Source organism: Anopheles coluzzii, chromosome X (genome assembly GCF_943734685.1).
Source record: "Anopheles coluzzii chromosome X, AcolN3, whole genome shotgun sequence".
Classification (NCBI taxonomy): Eukaryota; Metazoa; Arthropoda; class Insecta; order Diptera; family Culicidae; genus Anopheles; species Anopheles coluzzii.
This window is the reverse complement of record NC_064669.1, coordinates 24757344-24773377: the sequence shown is the minus strand read 5'-3', so window position 1 is coordinate 24773377 and position 16034 is coordinate 24757344. Positions and strand designations below refer to the sequence as shown.

The 16034-nt window shown below is 39.3% G+C and overlaps 1 protein-coding gene and 1 long non-coding RNA gene across 3 annotated transcripts in view; one reads left to right on the top strand and one right to left on the bottom strand.

Moving 5' to 3' along the window:
- Positions 1–16034, bottom strand: part of LOC120956088 (uncharacterized transmembrane protein DDB_G0289901) — a 350743-nt gene that overhangs the window by 180746 nt on the left and 153963 nt on the right. The window lies entirely within an intron of this gene.
- LOC120956132 (uncharacterized) lies at positions 9082–11331 on the top strand. Its single transcript, XR_007452127.1, has 2 exons — positions 9082–10977; positions 11056–11331. It is a non-coding gene; the product is annotated as an uncharacterized LOC120956132 (long non-coding RNA).

The window sequence follows — 16034 nt, the reverse complement described above, 5'->3', positions numbered from 1 at the left end:
TATTAAAAAAAAAATCGTATTTCAAATAGCCGCCCAACTGCGTGGATCCTGTTGTTGATGTTCAATACAAAAAAAAAACATTGAAATAAAGCAGCGCAAATCACACATTTAAGATAAATGATGAAAGATAAGCGCAACTTTCAATGTACACAACACTTCAACATTTAGGGAAACTTAACACATGTGTGATTGTGTGAGTGCAAAAACTGTGTAGAAACCAAAACACGCTCGTGCCTCCGCGTAATTCCGCGTATTTCCAACCGTATCCCCCTGCTTCTACATGACCCTCGCCTGAAAGTCGCACACTTTTTCATTCTCTTTGCTAGTAGGGTGCTCCCGTTACGGCCATGAGCAGGACTTTCAAAAAATTTAGCCACTAATGTTACCACCATGCGAGCACATCGTCATTTAAAACTAGGATACTGTTAGATTGGATTAATAGGGTAAATTAGTTCAAGATTTGTTGAATTTGTTAATAAATAATAGTAATAAATTCGCCTTTTATGAGAAGCTTAACCAAGCTACGAATCACCAAACTCGCCAATTGGACTTCATCGGGCAGATAAGGACGGACATAAGGCATAAAGAGGGCAAGAAAAACATCGTTGCTGATTTGCTCTATCGCTCTCTCGCATTGCTGCCATACCCCGCACAACAAAATCGAGCAGTTTTGTAGCTCGGATTTTCGATCGCTTTCCGCCAAAAGCGATCGAAAAAGCGAGCAGAAATGTCAGGGAAAACGCTTGGATTCCGATCGAAGATATATTTCAATGCTAAAATTTCAGCGCTGAAAGTTTCGAAATATTTCATTCATAAATTTGCAACAATTTTGAATGTGAAATATTTCACAGCCATGGGCTGTGAAATATGGTTGCAGTTTGAGTATGAGAATTTTTCGATAGCTCTGCGCAGCGGGTACAAACTGTGCCTACGCTTGATTACGACGCCCATGAAGATGACCAAACAATCGACGATTAAATTCAGGTCATTCAGTAAGTTAAATTAAAATTGTTACTGAATCTAAAGTTTTTTTTTCGATTCCAGGAAGTAAGAAGCAGCTCGTGACGTTTTCGTAATAAAGCACTACAAGCAACATATAGTTAACACGACAGCACAGCACCGAAACCAAAACACCAGCGCCGAAACAATGCAACACCATTCATAGCGAAGTATGCTATGATCAACAAAGTAATCATCGGAACCAGAACCAGCATCAACATCGTATCAACATCTGGCCAAATCAAACCTCTAATAAATAACCGTAGCATAAACATAATAACCATAGCATAAACAATGAAAAGTAGGGAACCCAAAAATATATAACATGAAATCAGGAAATATTAGCCAGTTCTAACCAACATCTTGAACTAAGAATATGTGCGCGACGAATTGAAAAAATAAAATTATTTTTTTAATACAATTCTAACGCATGTGTTCTTAACTGGCACCCGAATAGGGACCCGATATTGTGAAGTTTTTATAAAAATTGTTTTGTGAAGTGACTACGTAAGAGTAATGTTGCAACAGAACAGTTTGTTAAAAACGAGTGTTACCTATCGCCCCGCAAAAAAGTGACATTTTTCTGTGGCAGCAGTTCGTGTGATACCGTAGTATCAACAAGTGGTTAAAAGCTCATCTTGTTGAAAAAAGGAGCAATTATCTACGAATCGAGAAGTACCGCAACATTATCGGGTCGACGCCACGACTGAATGACTTCCACCGTAAGAGGACTGGAGCAACAGTTGTCATAAGAATTTCAGAAACATCGCCGTAAGAGGATAGATACTGATTTTCTTCGCAGAGAATTCCAGACCATCATCGTAAGAGGCACGAGGCGGAATTTTCATGATCATTTTGAGGTATCCCCTAAAATGAAACTTATGTAAGTAAAAGTGAAATAAGCGTGAGTATAAAAAAATCAAAAGCAAAGTGAATCGAAAATATAAAGTGAAAATAATAAGAGTTTCCAAATTGATTTTCAAAAATTTCTTTAAAAAGAAAAACATAAAATTAATAAATAATTTAAAATCAATTTATAATAATCCTGGACGAATTAATAGAATCACTATATAATTTTTCATTCAAAATGTCTCAACAAGAAGTAGTGGATAGAATTCTAAGCAGACTAGCTGCTTTAGAAGCACAACAACAATCGATACCTGGAGTAATAGATTACTCGGATCCCCCATTATATTTTACAAAAACTGACGGAACAGCCGTAAGCCTTGAATCATTCGATAAAATACCTGATCTTGTAAAAGATTTGCCTGTTTTCTCTGTTGAACCAAGTGTGTTAAATAGCTGGATTGATGATGTTGATGGTATAGTAAAACTATACCAAACCAACAGTACCAATACCGTGGAACAACAAAACAGATTCCACATGGTTTGTAAATTCATTCGAAGAAAAATTAGAGGTGAGGCTAACGATTCCCTAGTGGCCTCAAATGTTGGAATAAATTGGAATTTAATCAAGAAAACCTTAATAACATACTACGGAGAGAAACGTGATCTTGAAACACTTGACTTCCAGATAATGAACGTACAACAAAAGGGTCGATCCTTAGAAGTGTATTATGACGAAGTCAATAGACTATTGTCATTAATAGCAAACCAAATTCATACTGATGATCGATTCTCTCATCCAGAAGCATCTAAAGCTCTGATTGAAACTTACAATAGGAAAGCCATTGATTCCTTCATTAGAGGACTTGATGGAGATGTGTACAAATTCATAAGAAATTATGAACCCACAACATTGGCCGCTGCTTACAGTTATTGTATTTCATTCCAAAACATCGAGTGTCGGAAAATGCTTACCACACCAAAATCATACATACCACCTTCCGCACCCAGGAATCTTATCCCAATAGTACCAAGAATACCAACAAAACCAAATATGTACAGACCACCAACCACTCCGAACCACCCCAATTCACCAATTTACTACAGACCTCCTACCTATCTAACTCCGCAAAATAGACCAAATCAAAACTTTTACAACCCACATTTACGCATTAGACCACCTGTAATTCCACAGAGAAATCCGTTTAAACCACCAGTCGCACAAAACTCGCCACAACCAGAACCCATGGAAGTTGATAGTTCCATCCGTTCTAAACAGGTAAATTACGGTAATCGTCCTAATTTTTCAGGAACATATAAACCACCATTAAAAAGAACAAGAGCATTTAATATAGAAACAAACACAGGAAACGAGCAAGTAGAATATGAAGAGGAAATGGCAAAAACATTAGAAGAATGTGACGATGATGTGCTCTCCGCCCTTGATCGATACTTGGCATGCATTAACAGACAAGATGGATCAGAAACATCCGAAAATGGAGAAGAAGCTGAATTGAATTTTTTAGAATGAGTTCCACATTACCATATTTCCTTTACTATGGTAATGCAAAAGAACCATTACGAATCTTAGTAGACACAGGATCTAACAAAAACTATACACATCCAAAATATGCAAAAATTTCTCACGACTTAGAAAAACCATTTTTTATCTCAACTGTAGCAGGAGACGTCAAAATATCCAAATATTCACAAGCTAGATTACTTAAACCATACTCGGACAAGATGATAAATTTTTTTCATCTTGAACAACTGAAATCGTTTGATGCTATTTTGGGTTGGGATTCTTTAAAGGAAAATGGTTCATGGATAAATACAGTACAAGACACATTAATAGTAAATGGAAAATATACTATTCCATTATTGCTATACAAGCTTCAAGAAGTTAATCAAATAAATATTCGCGATGAACATTTACAAACTCAAGAAAAAAATGATTTAAGAAATATGCTCCACGATTTTCAAGATATATTTCAGCCTCCCGATAAAAAACTACCTTTTTAAACAAAGGTTAAAGCTGAAATAAGAACTACCGATCAATCACCAGTTTACAGTAAAACATACCCATATCCACAAGCACTAAAATCAGAAGTGCATTCCCAGATAAACAAACTTTTAAACGATGGAATTATACGACCATCCCGATCTCCATACAATTCACCTGTATGGATTGTCCCAAAAAAAACTTGATGCTTCTAACGAAAATAAAATATAGACTTGTCATAGATTACAGAAAATTAAACTCAAAAACCATAATTGATAGATACCCTATTCCAGATACTGCATCCGTTTTGGCCAATTTAGGTTCAAATAAATATTTTACTACATTAGACTTAGCTTCAGGATTTCATCAAATTCCTATGCATCAAAGAGACATAGAAAAAACTGCGTTTTCAAATAACAATGGCAAATACGAATTTGTACGTTTGCCTTTTGGTTTAAAAAATGCACCATCGATTTTTAAAAGAGTAATGGATGACACATTACGTGAACATATTGGAAAAATTTGCTATGTTTACATAGATGACATAGTAGTCTTTGGAAAAACTGTTGAAGAACATTTAAAAAATTTAAAAACGGTGTTAGAAACACTAAGAGAAACTAATTTTAAAATACAACCAGATAAATCAGAATTTCTTAAATCAGAAGTTGAATTTCTTGGCTTCATTATTTCTGCAGAAGGTCTTAAACCAAACATGAAAAAAGTAGAATGCATCCGAAAATATCCCGAACCGAAGACATTAAAAAATTTAAGAGCATTTCTAGGACTCTCCGGATATTATAGACGTTTCGTAAAGAATTACGCAGAACTTGCGAAACCCCTTACGAAACTTTTAAGAGGAGAGGATGGCCATCGCCAAATTTCCAAAAACCAGTCAAAAAATTTCACCATAACTTTAGATGAATCAGCAAAAAAATCATTCCAATACCTTAAAGAAGTGCTATGTTCAAATGATGTTTTAGCTTTTCCGGATTTTGAAAAACCCTTCATTCTTACTACAGATGCATCAAATATAGCATTGGGAGCAATACTTTCGCAACAAACCTCAGATGGAGAGAGACCAATTACATTTATTTCCAGAACTCTTTCCAGAACGGAAGAAAATTAAGCGACTAACGAAAAAGAAATGCTAGCAGTAGTATGGGCATTACAAACTCTAAGAAATTTTATCTACGGAGCAAAACTTAAAATTTTTACCGATCACCTCCCACTAACATTAACACTTTCCCCAAAAAATAATAATGCAAAACTTAAAAGATGGAAATCATCTTTAGAAGAACATGATTATGAATTATGTTATAAACCAGGTAAAGCAAACATTGTTGCAGATGCTTTAGCACGTGTTCAAATTAACTCCTTAACACCCACTCAACACTCAGCAGAAGATGATGATAATGATTATATTCTTTCAACAGAGGCACCCATTAATGTTTTCCGAAATCAACTTATATTCCGATTAACCCCTAACTCCTCCTATGAACTAACAATACCATTTCAAGGGTATAAAAGACACACCTTCTGTGAATCTGAATTTTCAAGTGACTTCATTAAACAAACTTTTAAAAAATTCCTCAATCCTAAAGTACGTAATGGTATATATTGCGATCAATCCATAATGGGAAACATTCAAGAAATTTTCAAATCAATGTATAATTCAAAAGTAATAAAAATTCGTTATTCTCAATTGATAGTAGAAGATATGCGAACAGAGAACGACGATGGGATACTATTGGCACCATATGGAAGTGGATCGCAGGAACACCTGATGCTGAAGATTTACGTGTTATAAACTCCACTATTAACTCTTTGATTGAGTAAAATAATCAACAAGTACTGATTAACGACGAAATTGATAAATGCTTGTATGATATAACCAGAATTGCAAACAGCGTACTCCAACTGGAAGAAGAAAGATTTCATCAAAGATCGAATGAAATCATCCAACTAATTATCATCTCAAATCTCGATACTCTGCAAAACTATTTAGAAACACTGGAAGAAGCTATTTTACTAGCAAAACATGGAATACCCAGCAGCAAACTATTATCTCTTGACGACCTGAACCAAATGATTATGTTTTTAGCTGAGCACAACATACATGTATCATCTACCGAAGAAATGTTGATAAGATCCACAGCTCAGGTAACAATGAACAAAACACATATCATATATATGTTGAAATACCCATTTGAATCCAAACATACTTTTGAATACAATTATATTGATTCAATTATAAAAAATGACAAAAGAATTCTCTTGCATCACAACTATATACTGAAGAACAACACTCATGTATTTCAATCGTCACAGCCCTGCGAACAAATAGATAATGGCAATTATCTTTGTGACAGCATACTCCTAGAACCATCAAGTAAGTGTATTCAAAAACTAGTACATGGATATCATTCCGATTGTACTTATGAAAAAGTATATTCCGATGGAATAATTAAACGTCTTCATGATGCCGTTATACTTATTAACAATGCCACAGTCAGAATTTCATCGAGTTGCAACAATGACACACAATTTCTCACAGGCTCATATATAATACATTTTGAAAAATGCAACATCTACATCAACGGAGAAGAATTTCCAAACCTGGAAATAACAATACCAAACAAAGCATTTCAACCAACACTGGGGTTAATAGCAACCGAAACCGACGTCATCGACATACCACCATCAAAATATCTAAACAATCTAACCATTGAGCATAGAGAAATATTGAAAAAAAAATCAAACTAGAGAATAAGTCTTTGTCATGGAAAGTTAATTTGTTTGGATCAATAAGTGGTCAAATTGTATTCATTGTGTTTATCGTAATAGCCGTATTGATAAATATTTACAGATATCAAAGCCTGAGGTTCATATTACCATCTGCATCAAGAGAAAACACATAAAGTAAACGAGAGCATCTAGAAACTTCGAGGACAAAGTCATTTAAGAGGAGAGGAGTTAACACGACAGCACAGCACCGAAACCAAAACACCAGCACCGAAACAATGCAACACCATTCATAGCGAAGTATGCTATGATCAACAAAGTAATCATCGGAACCAGAACCAGCATCAACATCGTATCAACATCTGGCCAAATCAAACCTCTAATAAATAACCGTAGCATAAACATAATAACCATAGCATAAACAATGAAAAGTAGGGAACCCAACAATATATAACATGAAATCAGGAAATATTAGCCAGTTCTAACCAACATCTTGAACTAAGAATATGTGCGCGACGAATTGAAAAAATAAAATTATTTTTTTAATACAATTCTAACGCATGTGTTCTTAACTATATCACCTTTCTCATCCTGGCACTTGTGCAATGGCCAAAATGATGACGGATCGATTTGTGTGTCCATACCCAAGTAGCAACCGAAGCCTGTTTCTCCCAGTTTCAACCCCCTCATGTCCACAAACTGCCTTCGCTCACTATTCCTATCCCATTTCTACATTCTACAACGTTTGTTGCGTTCTCGTTCAACAGGGTGTTAGTCAATTCTCTCTTGCCACACGAAGAGAATTCTCATGCACACTTCGTGTGTTGGATTCTACCCATCCCTGTTGAACACACGTCATTTTCTTCCATCGCACTCATCAGGGTGTTTGCTCTTTTCCATCCAAACCAAAGAGCGACTTCAGTGTGCTCTGAACCGTGGACGCGAGAGTGTGTGTTTGTGTGCTGCGTGAACTATTTTTCCTGCGTGAAACACTTTCCATACAGCGCCATCCGCGGTGTTCTTTCTGCTTCATCGGAGGACGAATTTTTATCATCTAATTGTTTGGGTAAGTGTCCTTTTCTAAGTGTCTAGCGCTATGTGACACTTATTCTAATTCTAATATTATTCTAATATGCAATGTTTTGCACATTACAAGTTTCAGATGTGTGCTGCTACCGCTAGCTGTTCCTCAAACTTCTTAAAAAGTGTGACACTGTGTGCACAGGCGTTCAAGGTTCAATTGATCCTCAAGCACACAGGTAAGTTTGTCACATCTTTAAATCAAGTGTTGTTAATGATTAAGCGGAAGTTTGGTAATGATGAAGACACGATGTTGTTGCTTTGAACTCTGGAACTTGACTAAATTTATTCAGGAAAAGCACTCGCTTGTATACTGCAGAATTCGGGAATTTGAGCTGCACTTGCGGGAATTCGAGCTGCACGATACCAATCTACAGCAGTTTGCACTGCGTAATAGCTTTATGATTAAGTTCTTTTTAAGGCCGGGCTACATTGATCGTACTCGCAAGCATAATTTCGATTTTCACTAGCGCATCTGGCGGCGACTGGTGGAAGCTATTTTTGGTCATCCAGGGAATGGTCATGCCGGATCTCAAAATTACGTAGTTTTTCCATCGTTTTTTGCCATGAAAATGGATGCAATGCTTATAGGACATGTGCATCTACCTTTTACAAAACTTTTCTTGTCCGAATTAGGTTAAAAACATAGAAAAATAACTTATTTTCTGAAGCGGCTCCAAATTGTTTGGCAAAATGCTTCGGTCAGCCGCCGCCAGATGCGCTAGTGAAAATCAAAATTACACCAGAGAGTACGATCAATGTAGCCCGGCCTTTACACGTAGTCAATTTTCTGGAAAGCGCCCTCTACCTTACGCTAGGCGTACTAACGCGTGACGTGACGCGTTACCATTATGCTTGCCGTAACACGTGTAATCTTTTTAACCAAGTGTGTCTATTAATTGTGTATTTTCATCAACAGCCTTCATGCAACACCGTGGTTGAGGCGCGCCAAATCTGATGACATCTTTCCTGAACCAAGCAGGTTGAACTCGCGTACCACCACGGGCTCCAGCGCGGTGTGAAGAGGGAAGAAGAAAAGACAGAATGGGAAACAGCCGCGCCAGGCTTCCAACCACCGTGTGTGTGTGTATGTAAGTATGTGAGAACACATGTGTGAATCCTCTTGTGTGAACTGCAAAAAGAAGAGAATACCCTACAAACAAAGAGCGGGTAATTTTTATCATGGTGTGCGTAAAAACCTAAAATCAAGCCGATGGAAGATTTCGTAGGCTTAAAAAAGGGGAGAGAATCGGTTCCGTGGTTTTCTCTCGCTCCCATATAAAATACACGGTGCGCTCTCTCGGTTTCCGAGGTTCTTTCTAGGTTTTCGAGAATACTTTTAAATTTCTATTAATTTCTAGGTTTTTACACACACCATGATAAAAATTACCCGCTCTTTGTCCGTAGGGTAAAGAGTGTGAAGCAGCTAGACTGCCGCAACCAAATCAAGAGAGTGAATTCTCATTTCAATCCGAAAAACTGGGAGAGAGTGATGACATGCGAGAGAGAATAAAACTAGAAACACGAGAGAGGGCCACACGAAGCGCTTTCGGGTTTTTTCGCCTTTGCACACATTTTGCTTTATCCCAAGTAGCAGAGCCGAAGTTGTTGAGAGATTTTGCTGTGTGCCAAAGCCAGAGGCCCTCCCTACTAGCAATGAGAATGTAAAAGTGTGCGACTTTCAGGCGAGGGGCATGTAGAAGCAGGGGAAGACGGTTGGAAATACGCGGAATTACGCGGCGGCGAGAGCGTGTTTTGCTTTCTACACAGTTTTTGCACTCACACAATCACACATGTGTGAATGTGTGCGTTCACTTTCAGCCAGCGCGCTCAGTTTGGTTTTCTCGCAGCGGCTTGCTGGTGTCGGTGTCTCGCTCGCACTAGTGCAGCGAGTGTTCCTCGTGCGTTCCCTTTCTTGCTACCACACAAAATCGTCAGTACAGTTCAAGCCTTCGCAGTGTGAGGCCGCGCGCGTTTTAGCCTAAGTCCCGGGCGCTCGATGTAATTTGAAGTGAAGTGTTGAAGTGTTATTTATTTCAATTCACATTATTACGGCCTCGGTCGTATTTTCAAGTGTTGAAGTGTTGTGCGCATTGAAATAAAGCAGCGTTAATCTTTCATAATTCAACATGAATATGTAAATTATGCTGCTTTATTTCAATGCTTTTTTTTACAGTATTCAACATACACAACATACAGGCAGTAAGGCGGGTGCTTGAAGTGACGATTTTTTTTAAATATTTATAATAAAAAATATGTGTGGTTTTGTGGCAAGATTGTGGTTAGCGATGTGTGGAACTGTGCCTTAAGTTTCAATAAAGTGTTAAAATATCAAACGAGTTTGATGTAATTAAATTTATTTCGATGCATGCGATTTTATTACGCAGCAAATCTAAGTGAACGAAAGCGCACAGCGCACAACGCGCAACGAAAGAAACGAGGGGGAGGGGGTGTTCAGCGCAGCGCGCAAGTGCGGCAACAGCGCAGCGCAAACCGAAAGAAACGCGAGAGAGCAAGAACAGCTGATCCGCGCATCCAGCGCAACGCGAGAGGAAAAAAACGGGAGGGAGGGGGTATCAGCTGATCAGCTGTTTTGTATCGCGAGAGCGCCCCATGTAATTTGAAGGCAAACGAGAGAGCGCTGCGCGCGCTTACTCTCAATTCGGAAAAAAATCGCTTCCGCTCGACTATGGCGGACAATACAACTTCGACCGAACCCCTTCCCCCTGTTTCTACATGCCCCTCGCCTGTAAATTTCGCTCTCTTTGTCTGTCGGGCTGTCTTCTCTCTCTAGATTTTGGACGGCAAACCGCCGCGCGTGTAGAGCTGTGTGCGTGTGACGAAAAATTATGGATGAAATGCGGGGGAAGCGGGGTTTGAAGTATTTCGTTCGTCACACACACATGCATTTACCAGCGGATATCGCTGGACCGAGTCCACCCATCTCTCTCGATCCACCATGATTTTTCTGCTATCGCGCTCATCCGGGTGTTAGGCATCCTCAGTCTGTCCAGAACTTTCCCTGTGGAAGGATGTACTGAAGTGAGGTGCGATTTCTTGTGCGACGTACTTTGCTCATTTACGTTTTGTGCCGTGTTCCTTCTTCCTCAGTTATGGAATGATTTATCCTAGCAAATTGTTGAGGTAAGTTTCTTGCTGTGCGCTTGTGCAGGTACATTCAACTAACCCTTGGCGTCTAAAAAGTTACAGATGTGTGCGCTATTTATCAACGACTACCTGCTAGCGTCGTCAACAATCTTCAAAGTGAGCGACGGAAAGAAAACGTTTTCCAGTTTTAAAATATTAAGGTAAGTTTTGGTCTAATCCTCTGCGCTAAACTCTCCATAGTAATACATACTACATACATTCGTTATTGCTTCATTCAGCCCCCGGTGAGGACGTCATTACTTAACAGAAGCCGGTTCAACACGCGCAGCTCCTGTTCATGACGTCATCACGAAACTGAAGCCAGCTGAACACGCGCAGCACGGATGGTACCCCGAGCGCAGTAGAAGGAAGGAAGAACGAGAGGAGGAATAACGGTAAATTTGGAAGGGGGAAAGCGTTCTGCCGTCTACACAGCGGGAGTATGCCAAAACACATGTGGGAAGGGAGAGGGATATTATTCAATAAACAGCATGCGAATGTGTGCATAAAGCAAATGTGAACAGCCTCATCATTTCTATAAGCAATCCGAAAAAGGGGGTGGAGCAAACACATTGGTATGCGTGAGCGGCTGAAGAAACCAGAACGTTTCGATGTGTGCGTGACGGATGCCTGCAAACGAGAGCTTTGTGGAGAGCTTTGTAGGGAGCCCAGATTACACAGGCCGCCGTCGGTTTTTGCGTCCTTGGGGATCAAACTGAGCGAGCTGGCCGAAAATGAACGCACACATTTCCACATGTGTAACTGTGTTAGTGCCAAAACTATGTCGAAACCAAAACGCGCTCTCGCCTCCGTGTATTTCACACCGATTCTCCGCTTAACTCTAGGTTTTTACACACACCATGATAAAATATCCCGCTCGTTGTTTGTAGGGCGGTCCCTCCCCCTTTTTTAAGCCTAGGAAATCTTCCATCGGCTTAACTCTAGGTTTTTACGCACACCATGATAAAAATTACCCGCTCTTTGTCCGTAGGGCTATGCGTCCTAAAAGTCTTCCTTTAACAGTATCATTTTGCCTTCTTTAATCGGAATAATCTTCCTTTCACGCTGTAGAATGTTATGTAACTCGGTAAAATATTCCTTCTTCCATCTTCTCCAATGACACTGTACTATATGCTGAAGCACCTGATATTTTTGAAGTCTATTTTCTGCTTGTAGGGTAATATCGTCCTCTGAGAGGACATTTAACGCCGTTCCGATCAAAAAATGGCCTGGGGTTAAGACATCTAGTTCCTCAGGATCTTCGGACATAGGCGTTAAAGGACTACTATTTAATTGTGCTTTCACTTGCGATAGAACCGTAACCATTTCACCTAAGGTTAATGGTATATAGTGAACTACTACTAATACGATATGTATTAGTACGATCGTATTAGTACTAGTTCTAATCGTATACGATTAGTATAAGTTAGAGTAGTAATGTGAGTGCGGACTGTTTTTGGCTATTGTTAGAATCTCAATCCTCTTCTCGGGATCATTCCCCGACAGTACGTCGAATAAAACACATTAAAACATAACACAGTTTTGGCGACGAGGATATAAGCTAAACGTGTGAAACCTCTCTCAAATCAGTCGTGCGTTTTGATCAACGTCGGATCATATCGCTATCAGTCGGTCAGTTAGTCGATCTCGTGTCTTAGATTAGTGCGGTGTAGTGTTGTGTTAGTGTGCAGAGGCAACTTAGGATGCCCGACGGGGAAGAGCCAAAGCGGTCAACGTCAGGCTTAGGGCATATGAAAATGGCAATGCCAATGTTTAGCCACATGGAAATGTTCGTCGTTGGTGAAAATTTCGACGAATATGAAAATCGCCTGCAGCAATTCTTCATCGTGAACGACGTAGAAGAAAGTAAAAAAGTGCCAATGCTGGTTACAATGGCGGGTCCATCATTATATTCTATGGCATCACGAATATGTTCGCCAGATGATTCGTGTTCTAAATCGTATAAGGACCTGATCAAACTGTTGAAACAGCACTTAGCCCCAAAAGTTAACGTGGTGGCAGAGCGATACAAGTATCGCAAATGCGAACAAGCGATAGGTCAAACAATAACGGAGTTTATTATCGAACTAAAAGCGTCCTCACAATCTTGTGATTTTGGAACGTTTTTGCAACAAGCGCTACGCGATCAATTCGTAGCAGGGGTGCATAACTCCGGGTTGCGCACTAAACTCCTTACCGAAGAAGGTCTCACCTTCGAAAAAGCGTATGAGATTGGCAGAAGCTGGGAAGCGGCGGAGCACGAGTGTAAAGAGATGCAGGAAGCATCAAAACTGGCAACGCTAAAGCAACGCACAGCTTGGAAGCCGTCAGAAAAAATGCCAGCTAAACAGAATAGAAAAGGGCCAACGCATGCGGGATCTAAGCCTTCATCGGAACGCGACAAAAACTGTTTTCGATGTGGTAGGGCTCACAACCCAGAATCTTGTCCTGCCAAACAATGGACGTGTTACGCATGCGGAATGGTTGGTCATGTGTTATCGTTGTGTCGGTCAAAAAACAAAAAAAAATCGAGTGGCTGAGCTCGTGGATGCTACGGAGCAGATGAACTTGAACCAGTTGAAAGATGCTGACGATACATCGAAACCAACAACGTGCCAGAACGAGAAGTTCACCAGTACGATTTGCAGTGCCAGCGGTGCGAGTTCAACGCGCACAGATGTACCAGCGACAATCGAGCAGCAAATTGAAGGTGTGTTTCGAGGTGGACACCGGCGCATGCGAATCGGTGATATCGAGAGAGACGTACGAGGAAAAACTCTCTCACGTGCAGTTGCGGAAGACGACAAAGGTGTTTCAAACGGTGTCAGGGCAAACTATTCGTCCAATAGGAGAGTTACTAGTACAAGTGAGGAACAGGTATGGCAATTTCGTTTGGTTAAATATTTTTGTGCTAGAACCAGAAAAAATTAAGGTGCTTACACCGCTCCTCGGTCGCTCGAGTTTGAATATCATCATGCCAGAATAGAGAAAACTGCTAAGTTTCAATTTTTCGTCTATTGATACTATTCAACACAATTTTAAGTCTGAAATTCAACACAAATACCCATACGTAATTACGAGGGATGCCAGTTAGGCGATTGAAGGGTTTACTGGGGATATAATACTTAAGCAACATGCTGTACCCATATTTCATAAACCATACACTGTACTGTTCAAATTTCGTTAAAAAGTAGAAAAGGAAATAGATAGCATGGTGGAAAGCGGAATCTTAGTCCCAGTACGTACGTCCACATGGGCTAGTCCTATAGTAATTACACCAAAAAAGGATGGAACAATTCGAATTTGTTTAGATGGGAAAGCTACATTAAATCGATTTATTTCCACGGAACATTATCCGTTGCCGTCTATTGATGACAAACTAGCCAATTTGTCGAATTTTATTTATTTTTGCAAAATCGATTTAACCGGGTCTTACCTACAGGTACGTTTGTCCAACTCAGCACAAGAGTTATGTACCGTAAAAACCCATCGAGGATTGTTCAAATACACAAGAATACCTTTTGGTATAAGTTCAACGCCGTCTGTATTTCAATCTATAATAGATCAAATACTACTCGGGACAAAAGCGATTCCTTATTAAGATGATATTCTAATTGGTGGAAGTACCATAAGTGAATGCAAGGAAAATTTATTCCAGGTGTTGTTTAAATTAAATAAACATAAAGTTCAAATTAATTGGGCTAAATCGCGATTTTTCCAAACAGAAATCGAACACCTCGGGTTCATGCTTACAAGCGAGGGAATTCGTTCTTGTAAAGGTAAAGTGGAAGCAATCTGTCTTGCTCCAGCACCTAAAGATATTGGTCAGTTACAGTCATTTTTAGGATTGTTAAACTACTACCACAGATTTTTGCCGAATTTGTCATCGGAGTTACATCCGTTATATACTTTGGTAAAGAGAGATAACAAATTAACATGGTCCAACGCGTGCGAGACAGCGTTTAAAAAATGTAAGGAGCTCTTGGTTTCTAACGATGTGTTGGAACCCTACGATCCAAAAAAGCCACTTATAGTAACAACGGATGCCAGTCCGTATGGGGTAGGTGTCATGTTATCGCACATAGCGGATCAAGTAGAGAAGCCTGTGTACTTTGCCTCATGAACACTAACAAGCGCGCAGATGAACTACGGGCAAATACATAAAGAAGCTTTAGCGGTTGTGTTCGGCGTAAAAAAAAATTCATAAGTATTTGTATGGTACGAGTTTTACTCTCGTTACCGACAGTTCTTCGCTGAGGCAAATTTTTAACCCACACAAAGGATCGTCCGCTGTCGCAATTTCTAGATTGCACAGATAGGCAGTAATTTTGTCGAATTATTCTTACAACGTGGTACATAGGCCAGGTAAATGTATTAGTCATGCCGATGCATTATCTCGTCTACCATTGCCAATCGAAAATCGTATTCAGCACATATCGGTTGCAGATAATAACCTGCAACAATTTATTGGTGTGGAAGAAATAGAGGAAGAGCAGCACAAGGATGCTGTTATCAGTAACATTATTATTTGGACTATAAATGGTTGGCCAAAAGAAGTAGAGGAAGAAGGGAAACCGTATTCAAAAATGGTACAGAATTTTTAGGTCAAAAATAATTGTCTCTATTTTGAAGCTCGTGTAGTAGTTCCAAAGTCACTACAAAGTCGAGTGTTAAAAAAATTGCATGAAATCATGATGGGGTTATAAAAATGAAAATGATCGATCGATCATATTTTTGGTGGAAAGGTTTTGACAAGGATGTACTAATTACACTTAAATCTATTTGTCTATTTGTCAAAAAACGCAAAAGGTACCAAAAAATACAGTTAAGTCAAGGCCTTCAGCTACACATGCCTTTGAACGCATTCATTTGGCTTTATTCTATTTTGACGGAAATACTTTTTTTAAAGAAGTGGATGCTTATTCAAAATTTATAGATGTCAAATCATTACGTAAAACGTGTACGGAGAGTGTATTGGAGCGTTTAGATGAAATCTATACGAATTTTGGGTTCCCAAAAGAAGTGTGTTCGGACAATGGTCCACCCTTCAACTCCTCAGGTTTCATAGAAGCCTGTAAGGCAAATAATATAAAGGTGTTGAAATCTCCTCCTTATCACCCCCAGTCAAATGGATTAGCGGAGAGAGGAGTCCAGACAATTAAAAAAGTGTTGAAAAAATATCTGATTGACAAGCGATTGAAACAAATACCACTTCAGA